The sequence below is a fragment of the Miscanthus floridulus genome, chromosome 14, assembly GCF_019320115.1.
Source record: "Miscanthus floridulus cultivar M001 chromosome 14, ASM1932011v1, whole genome shotgun sequence".
Lineage (NCBI taxonomy): Eukaryota > Viridiplantae > Streptophyta > Magnoliopsida > Poales > Poaceae > Miscanthus > Miscanthus floridulus.
The window spans coordinates 91,221,573-91,232,333 of NC_089593.1; the positions used below are offsets into that span (position 1 = coordinate 91,221,573).

The window sequence follows — 10,761 nt, forward strand, 5'->3', positions numbered from 1 at the left end:
CTGAATTCACTTGTTACTCTTATTGGTTGCTGCCACCTAGATGGCTTGGAGCAGCAAGGATCATCGAGCGGAGGTTGGTGATTGTCTTCGGCTCTGATCATGGTGATTGTGAGGGGTTCTTGACCTTTATCGGAGGAGAGCCAAAAGGTACTATAGTGGATTGCTCATGGCTTGTGTGATCCTCATCTTGTGTTGGTTGTGCAGCACCCTATTGAGGGTTTGGTGTGTGATGCCAATTAGCGCGTGAACCTCTAAGTGAGTGAATTGCCACAACGAGGAGTAGCTTGCCGGCAAGCAAGTGAACCTTAGTAAAAAATCATTGTGTTCATCATTTGATTCTGAGGTGATTGGTCTTCATTGGTATTCATTCTTGTGATTGTTTGGCTCCTTCCTCAACACGGCGGTATAACCTTCTTGCTCACTCTCTTTACTTTACCGCAAACTAGTTGTCAAGCTCTTTAGTGTAGCTAGTTGTGAGAGCTTGTTAGTTTGGTTAGTGTGGCTCTTTAGTTAGCCTTTGATAGCACACTAACTTAGTGTAGTGTCATAGCTATTGTGTGGATATAAACTATATAAACTTAGGTGGCTTGCATTTTTAGTAGGCTAGCGCAACACTCGCTTTGCCTCATAATTGTCTAACCGGTTTGTTAAGTGTAGTTGTAGAATTTTTTAATAGGCTATTCACCCCCCTCTAGCTATTAGGACCTTTCAACTACACATCATCACAATTTAACCAAAATGCACGAGGTTCAATTACTTCTCAAAGTAGTTGTAGCCTATAGCCTCTTTCATTTTTTAAGCATTACATTTGTAGCAAAACCTAAAATAATCATCTTGGTAAATAAGCAGACACAATAAGACGCTCACAGGTACCACTCACAAAACCTGAAATAATCCTTTAATTTGGCTGGGCTATCGTCCATGACACTGTATGACTCAAATAGGTCTACGGAAGTGGAAACGCTCCAACCTGAGCATCCGACACTCCCGAGAATATCGAACAGACTCCAGGCTCATCTCAACCACTCATTCTCTACGTTAATTCTTATCCACTCATTTCTCAGCCTCCACTAACGCCATCTTCATGCTCTACCTCTTCTTCAGACTCACATCTGCCCACCACACCTTTGTCCTGCCATGCCCCCTTTGTTAGGAGTATGCCCTAGAGATAATCATAGAGACGATTATATTGCCTTGTATCCATGATATATTATGAGTTCATTGAATTTCCATTAAAGACAACCTGTATTGATTATCAATTATGTGAATTGTTTGTGAAACTCTTTTACTTGAATGGTTATTCTAATGTTGTCCCTGGTTAGAGTTCGTGTGAGGACACACATGAATAATGGATCAGCACATCATTAGTTGATGACTATGTTTCATAAGTCATAGACATGGAGATGTCAAACTAATAATGTGGGCACATGTATAATAGGGGGCTGGACTAACCCAACGTGAGATGTTGTTATTATCTCTATTCACATAATGTACGTTATGTCCTTAGACCTGAGATTGTTGTATGTATTCAAGATGTGAAACGACCTACTCAGGGACTATCAAACGCTACTCCATAACAGGGTAGTTATAAAGGTGGTTTTCGGGTTTGTCGGGAAACATGCTATAAGACATAGACAATCAAGATGGAATTTGCCCCTCTCTATATGAGAGAGATATCACTAGATCACTCTAATGATTAGATCAAGAAATGCATGGCTGTGCTTGGGTTAAGTGTTAACTTATGAGTTGGACCAAATATCATGAGGCAAGGGAATAACAGGTATGTGGTTTTGTGGTGGTTCGTCTGATATGATCTTTGCATACGCATAGGAGTTGGCATGTCTTGCTAGAGGCCACTATCAACTAATGGCCGATTAGGAGTACTCGGTCCATGTCTATGTGTGCGTGAACCCATAGGGTCGCACGCTTAAGGGGCTGGAAGCCTAGCTTAGATTGGATCCAAATTAGACAAGGCTTAGGGTTACTAATGGGCCTCCAACTCGGGAGCTCATTAGGGAGGGGTGGGGCAATGAGGCAAATCAATCCATGCCTTTTGGTAGCCGTCGTAGCCCATCCTACGCCCGCACCTGCTGCTCCTCGTGGACCTAGCAGTCCGAAGGCGCGACGCTTCCTCCCTGTATATGTGGATACCTCAGAGGTGCTGCATCTGGAGCACAAGGATGAACCGCATGAAGGGGATGGACGGATAGACGACCTCGCAACTGCATGGCACTGCTATGACACGTTCGACTACATCAAGTCACTTCCGTTGCACTTGCGCGTCTAGTGGTAATCCCGTGATCTATAACTAGCAGTAGATCCTAGTTTATGAGGTTGAAATTTTTGTCTTCCAGCTAGCGTAGCATCCTCATAACCCTACAGTGGTATCAGAGTAGTTACTGCATCATTATAGGTTCAAATGAGTGCGTATGGAGATATGCGCGGTTGTAGATGAGTCTCTGATCATGGTTCGTGATTTTACCGTGTTGGTCTTGTAACGATCTACTCGTACCGGTCGGAATTCCGCCATCCGAGTTAAGTGGTACATGTAAATCTAGTCATGGCAAGATGGAGATCAATCAGATTGATCGAATCGAACCTAGGTCAAGTACCGAGCACATGTGATGCACAATGGTGATAGATTGGATCTACTGTCGGGCGCTGGGGTACAAGAAAAAGTGTTGTTCGGTAAAACAACCATAACTTTTGCATACGACCTCAGATTGAGATGAATTCTATATGAAAATTGTAGAGAAAAAAAATTTTCCATCCGATTCTCACAGGCAACGCCATTTCGCTGAAACTAGATTTGCGAAAAAGTCTAGGAAGATGGTGTTTTCGGCATTTTAAGATTAGACGTCGGAATCGGTTAACTCTGTTTTGCAGGAATTTTTTACTGGTATAGCCCTTATGTGTATGTGATGCATGTATGTAATTAATTCATGGCTTGCATGTCGTGAGTATGACAATATGGTTGGAGCCACTAAGATATTGTCAAATTGATGTAATGGCCTGCATGCCAAACTATGATGATCCTATCCGTGACTATGTAATCTTCTTCACTGCCTTGCGTTACTGATAGCTAGTCTTGGTGGACTCATCACTGAAGGATGGCGTACATGGATCATGGAGATGGAGATCATCATGAGGAACAGTTCAATGGAGATGGAGATCCCCAAAGAAATATTGGGCTATACCATGTCATATCTCTGTGTTAATGCCGTTCTTACTATATTCTACTTTCACGTGCGATAATGTTTTTGTCTACATGCGATGGTGAAGTGGAACGATCCATCGGCAATGTTTAAGTTAAAATGCTTCCCCAAACCTTGCACTATCAGGTGTCTTGTACAATCGGTGGTGGGTCTATGAAATTAGGGTGCCACTGGTTTTCCTTGACTAGACAGGTTCGTATCGGATACTTACAGTAGAAGGGTTGGTTACTTGAACAAGGTCATCCTAACGGTTAGGGACCTTGGAGCATGAGTGCTTGGGCACCAAAGCATAGAGATGCTACCCAACAACAAGAGTCATATGTGATATGATTAGCAAAGAGTTGCTTATCAATCTACCATGTCTTCTAGCGGTGATGCTAAAGCTCACTAGTAGACTTATTAGTTGTGGGTCTTGAATCACTAAGTTTCAATAGAGGGATATTGATTTTAGTGGGAGTAGATTATATTAAAGTTTTAATATTGTTTACTCTATCTTGGATACATTGTCTTAGTATTTTGCATTACTTTTGTTGTAGATAAATGGCACCTAGCAATCAACCATTTACTTTGCGTTCAATTCTTGAGAAAGATAAGTTGAATGGAACAAACTATGCGGATTGGATCCGCAACCTGAGAATTGTTCTCAGGACAGAGAAAAAGGAAGAAATTCTAGACACCCCATTACCAGATGAGCCTGCTGATAATGCACCTACTGTAGAGAAAAACACTTACAAGAAAGCATGTGATGCTGATCTTGAAGTGAGTTGCCTTATGCTTGCTTGTATGGAACCAGATCTGCAGTTGCAGTTTGACAATAACCATGCAGCGCACGATATGATCATGGCGCTCAATGATATGTTCTAGACTCAAGCCAGGACTGAAAGGTTCAATGTCTCAAAGGCTTTTGCTGAAACCAAGCTAGCAGAGGGCGCAGTAGTTGGGCCACATGTGATCAAAATGGTTGGTTACACTTAGAGGTTGGAGAAGCTAGGCTTCTCAATTGGCCCTGAATTAGCTACTAATTTTATTCTCGTGTCTCTTCCGCCCAGCTACGGAAATTTTGTCGCAAACTACTATATGCACGGGGCGGAGAAGGCCTTGAATGAGTTATGTGGCATGCTTAAAACAGCAGAGGCTAACATCAAGAAAGGTGCTGGCAGTAGCCATGTGATGGCGGTCCAAAACAAGCCTAAGTTTAAGAAGAAGGGCAATTCTTGGAAGAAGAAAAAGGGCAAGGCTAAAGATGAGATCTCTAAGTCAAACCCACCTGCGCCCAAGGCTAGACCACCTGCTGATGCTGAGTGCTTTCATTGTCATGGGAAAGGTCACTGGAAGAGGAACTGCAAGCTGTACCTGGAATCCATTAAGGATCACAGCAGTAAAGGTACTCCCGCAGCTTGTACACTTGTTGTTTATGTTATAGACATTTTCCTTGCTAATTCTTATATTAATTCTTGGGTATTTGATACCGGATCGGTTGCTCATATTTGCAATACGATGCAGGGAATGATAAGAAGTAGAAGCATGGAAAAGGGAGAAGTTGATTTCCGCGTGGGCAATAATGCAAGAGTTGCTGCGTTGAACGTCGGGACAATGCAACTCCACCTCCGTTAGGATTTATTATGGAGTTGAATAATTGTTATTTTGTTCCTAGTTTAAGTCGAAACATTATGTCACCTTCATGTTTGATGAAGGATGGTTATTCATTTGCGAGTAAAGACAATGGTTGTGTGATCTCTAAAAATGACATGTTTGTGGCTTCTGCATCCATTGTGAATGGGTTATTTATTTTAAATCTTGAAGATGCTCCTGTCTGTAATATAAGTGCTAAAAGGCCTCGGCTTAATGAGTTAAGTCCTACCTATATGTGGCATTATCGTTTAGGTCATATAAGTGAGAATCGCATGAAGAGGCTCCATTCTGATGGGCTTTTAACTTCGTTTGATTTTGAATCATACGAGACATGTGAGGCTTGCCTGCTAGGCAAGATGACCAAGACGCCTTTCACAGGTTTTCCTGAGAGGGCGGCAGACTTGCTGGAACTCATACATACTGATGTATGCAGACCAATGAGTACGATAGCAAGAGGCGAATTCCAATACTTCATAACCTTTGCTGATGACTTTAGTAGATATGGCTATGTCGACTTAATGAAACATAAGTCTGAGACATTTGAAAAGTTCAAGGAGTTTCAGAGTGAAGTAGAGAATCAACATGGCAAGAAAATTAAGGCTTTGCGATCTGATCATGGAGGCGAATATTTGAGCCACGAGTTTAGCAATCATCTAAAGAGTTGTGGAATTATTCCACAGCTTACGTCACCTGGAACGCCTCAGAGAAATGGCATGTCCGAGCGACGTAATCGGACTTTGTTGGACATGGTTTAGTCTATGATGAGCCAGTCAGACCTACCGTTATCATTTTAGAGATATGCTCTAGAAACAGCCGCTTTCACATTGAATAGGGTACCATCCAAGTCAGTAGTTAAGACACCACATGAGATGTGGACTGGTAAGAGTCCCAGTTTGTCTTTTCTAAAAATTTGGGGTTGTGAAGTTTATGTCAAACAACTTATGATAGATAAACTAACACCCAAATCAGACAAATGCTTTTTCGTGGGATATCCGAAGGAAACTTTAGGGTATTACTTCTACAACCGATAAGAGGGCAAAGTGTTTGTTGCTCGGAATAGTGTTTTCTTAGAGAAAGAGTTTCTTAAAAGAGAAAAAAGTGGACAGAAGGTGTATCTTGAAGAAGTTCAAGATGAGCCAGTTGGGAAGGACTCTACGAGTGATGCTAATGTAGCAGAACAAGTTGAGATACCTGTGGCAATAGAAACACCGCCACAACCATGAAGGTCAGCAAGAATCCATGAGTTGCATGGGGATTTGTTATTGTTAGACGATGACAAACCTACAACTTATGCGGAAGCAATGATGGACCCAGATTCCAAGAAATGGCAAAGTGCCATGAGATCCGAAATAGATTCCATGGGAAACAATCAAGTTTGGAACTTGGTTGACCCGCCTGATGGGGTTAGACCCATAGAGTGCAAATGGATCTATAAAAAGAAAAAGGATATGGATGGAAACGTTCACATCTATAAAGCTTGACTTGTTGCAAAGGGTTTTTGGCAAGTTCAAGGAATTGACTACGACGAGACTTTCTCGCCGGTAGCGATGCTTAAATCTATCCGGATCATTCTAGCAATAGCTGCTTATTTTGATTATGAGATATGGCAGATGGATGTTAAAACAACCTTTCTAAATGGAAATTTGGATGAGGACATGTATATGATACAGCCCAAAGGTTTTGTTGATCCAAACAATGCTGGAAAAATATGCAAGCTTTAGAAATCCATTTATGGGTTAAAGCAATCATCTCGGAGTTGGAACATTCGTTTTGATGAAGTGGTCAAAGGGTTTGGTTTCCGTCAGAATGAAGAAGAACCTTGTGTTTATAAGAAGGAAAGTGGGAGCGTTGTTGTATTTCTGATCTTGTATGTGGATGACATATTATTGATTGGGAATGACATTCCTATGTTGCAATCCATAAAGACTTCATTGAATAATAGTTTTTCTATGAAGGATTTAGGAGAAGCAGCATATATTTTGGGCATCAAGATCTATAGAGATAGATCGAAGAGGCTTATAGGATTAAGCCAAGATACGTACATTGACAAGGTGTTGAAACAATTCAACATGGAACAGTCCAAGAAAGGGTTCTTGCCTATGTCACATGGTATGCGCTTTAGCGATAAACAGTGTCCTTCGACAGCTGATGAGCGGAAGCGCATGAGTAAGGTTCCATATGCCTCGACAGTTGGTTCCATCATGTACGCCATGATATGTACTCGCCCAGATGTCTCATATGCTCTAAGTGTTGCGAGCAAGTACCAAGCTGATCTAGGAGAGAGTCACTGGACACTTGTTAAAAACATTCTTAAGTACTTGAGAAGGACTAAAGATGTGTTCCTAATCTCTAGAGGTGAGGAGGAGCTCATTGTAAATGGTTAAACCGATGCTAGCTTCCAAACTGACACGGGTGATTCACAGTCTCAATCAGGTTTTGTGTTCACAATAAATGGGTTGGAAAAGTTCCAAGCAGGAGACGGTGACCGATTCTACAACAGAGGCCAAGTACATTGCAGGTTCTTGAGCTATGAAGGAAGGTGTTTGGATAAGGAGGTTCCTCATTGAACTTGGTGTGTTTCCGAATGCGTCTAGCCCATTAAATCTACATTGTGACAACAATGGGGCAATTGCGCGGGCTAAGGAGCTAAGGAATCACCAAAAGAGAAAACATGTACTGCGGAAATTTCACCTCATTCGAGAGTTTGTTAGACGAGATGAGATCAAGATGTGCAAGATACACACAGATTTGAATGTTGCAGATCCTTTGACAAAGGCTCTTCCGCAGCCTAAGCATGAGGCTCACATAAGAGCTATGGGTATTAGATATCTTTGAGATTAACTCTAGTGCAAGTGGGAGATTATTAGGAGTATGCCCTAGAGAGAATCATAGAGATGATTATATTGCCTTGTATCCATGATATATTATGAGTTCATTGAATTTCCATTAAAGACAACCTATATCGATTATCAATTATATGAATTATTTGTGAAACTCTTTTACTTGAATGGTTATTCTAATGTTGTCCCTGGTCAGAGTTCGTGTGAGGACACACATGAATAATGGATCAGCACATTATTAGTTGATGACTATGTTTCACAAGTCATAGACATAGAGATGTCAAACTAATAATGTGGGCACATGTATAACATGGGGCTGGACTGACCCAACGTGAGATGTCGTTATTATCTCTATTCACATCATGTACGTTATGTCCTTAGACCTGAGATTGTTGTATATATTCAAGATGTGAAACGACCTACTCAGGGACTATTAGACGCTACTCCGTAACAGGGTAGTTATAAAGGTGGTTTTCGGGTTTGTCGGAAAACATGCTATGAGACATAGACAATCAAGATAGAATTTGCCCCTCTCTATATGAGAGAGATATCACTGGATCACTCTACAGGCCCGGCCCTTTCAAATTATAGACCTGGAGCGAAGCCATAGGCGATGGGCCCCTTAATATAAGTCTAATAATATAATGATAATTTTAATAAGTGTAATGCATAAAAAATTGTTATGAAACAACAAAAAAGTTATACATCTTATATGACCTTAAAAATTTCTTCAAACATTTGCTGCTGTGAAGTCATTGATGATGGCCTCAATATCAATTTCATCTAATAATTTCTTCTCGATGCATAAAGTTGCCAAACCATTTAATTTTTCTTGGGACATTACAGACCTCAAATAATTCTTCAATAATTTTAGCTTTGAAAATGTTCTTTCAGCTAAGGCCACAGTCACAGGCATAGTGAATAGGATCCAATAAGCAATAGAAATATTAGGATAACAATCCGCTTCTGTGACAAACTCAAAAATCTTCATAGTAGACATTGGCCTATCTGGCAGAGTAGACTGCATAACAGCTAACTCAGAAATCATGTCATTTACATCAACATCCGATGAACCATCTGAAGAGAAAGTTTTTGCAAATTTAATGCAATGGTCTTTTAGATTAGCACCATCCATTGCCTTCAAGGATGATGAATTCATTAGAAATCCGAATTTTTGATTGAATGACTGTAGTTCTTTAAATCTACTTTTCAATGAACTAATTGCCATATAAACCATAACCAAAAAATAAAAAGTTTCAAAATCCTTCTCAGCTTGCAAGATAGCTTTATTGCATTCAGTTTCATCAAATTGTTTCTTCCTAACAGAACGACGCTTTACTGCAAATGATGCCTCTACTCCCATTTCAAGTGCTATTTCTGTGGCAGCAACCACACTATCAGCAAACCCAGTATTTCTGTAGTTATGAAAGTAACACCATACCTTCTATATGCTGCAAGGTAGAATCAATGCACATGGATGGTGATTGCAACTTCTTACTGACAATATTTACAGAGTATAAAATGTCATGCCAAATAACCATACCAAGTATGAACTCAAAGCTACCAAGCACGTCATATAAATTTTTTGCATCACTTCTATCCTTTGGTTCAGTATCTCCATCCTCACTTAGCCACAACAAAGCTGACCTTAGTTGAGGAGCTTGATATCTAATTGCTCAGACACTTTTGATGCGACTCTCCCAACGAGTATTGCTTAATGATTTCACGGTCAAATCTGGAACATGTTCAAGCAAAACATTCCATCTTTTGGTAGAACCTGAAAATAATACATATATCCTCTGCACAATTCCAAAGAATGAAATAGCTTTACTGCATGATTTAGCCATATCACAAAGAGTGAGATTAAGACTGTGGCATGCACATGGCATATACAAAGCCCTTCGATTTATTTCACGCAAACGACTTTGTACCCCCTTATGTTTTCCTTTCATATTAGAGCCATTGTCATAACCTTGACCTCTAATATCATCAACATTAAGACCAAATGGTTTGATGGAGTCAACTAATACATTGAAAAGCCCCTCACTAGATGTGTCATCCACCTTCAAGAAACCAAGAAAGTACTCCTCAATTTTTAATTTCTCATCAGACATATCAACACATCGAACCAACAAGCTCATTTGTTCTTGGTGACTCACATCTGGGGTACAATCAAGAATAACTGAGAAATATTTGGCCTCTTTAACAATCTTTATGATGGCGCTTGTAATTCTAGAAGCCATAAGTGAAATTAACTCATTCTAAATTTTATGACTAAGATAATGATATTGTAGCTCTTTGTTTTGAATGCGTCTAAGGTGGTCTTGCATTACCAAGTCAAATTCAGCAACCATCTCACAACAAGCTAAGAAATTACCATTCACATCATTGTAAAGTTGCTCACTAGATCCTCTAAAAGCCAAACTACGTTTACCAAGAAACTTTACAATGGCAACAATTCTTAGTAGAACTAGCCTTATGCGTTCTTTCTCCTTTGTGATTTGATGTTGCAACTCCTTGTCAATTGTTTCATGTTTGCTTAATCTAACTCTCAATTCATTCCAAGAATTCATGTTGGTCATATGATCCACGCTAACTTCATGCTCTTTTGGTCTTTCACTAACATGGCTCCAGTCTCTAAAGCCATCATGCCCCAATGAACTCTTGCGGTTACTAGAACCAAACAACTTACAACAAAAGCAAAACACTTTGTCAACACTTTTTGAATAGACCAACCATTTCCTATCACGTACCTCGCCATTGCTCATTTTTCTAGAATAATGAGTGTATGCAAAATGTCTTGATCTATCATCCATAGGAAACACAATATTTTCTTCTCTAATAGGCCCCTTCTCCACTAATATGTCCCTTGCTTTGTTATCAAGATTGTCCCAATTTATTGGATCATACATATCAATAGTAAAAATTGGTTCTTCATCAACACGAGTAGATTGCGTCGTAGGAGAATTAAGTATGGGCTCATGGTCACTCACATTATTATCATCCGTGTCGGTGCCAACACTATCTTCTATAGGGCTTTGGTCTTCTAGATGCGTAGTTTGTTCCTCCACAAC

The 10,761-nt window shown here is 40.2% G+C and overlaps 1 pseudogene; it reads right to left on the reverse strand.

Moving 5' to 3' along the window:
• Positions 1 to 8,417: 8,417 nt before the first annotated feature.
• On the reverse strand, positions 8,418 to 10,448 carry LOC136503982 (uncharacterized; annotated as a pseudogene).
• Between the last annotated feature and the right edge of the window lie 313 nt (positions 10,449 to 10,761).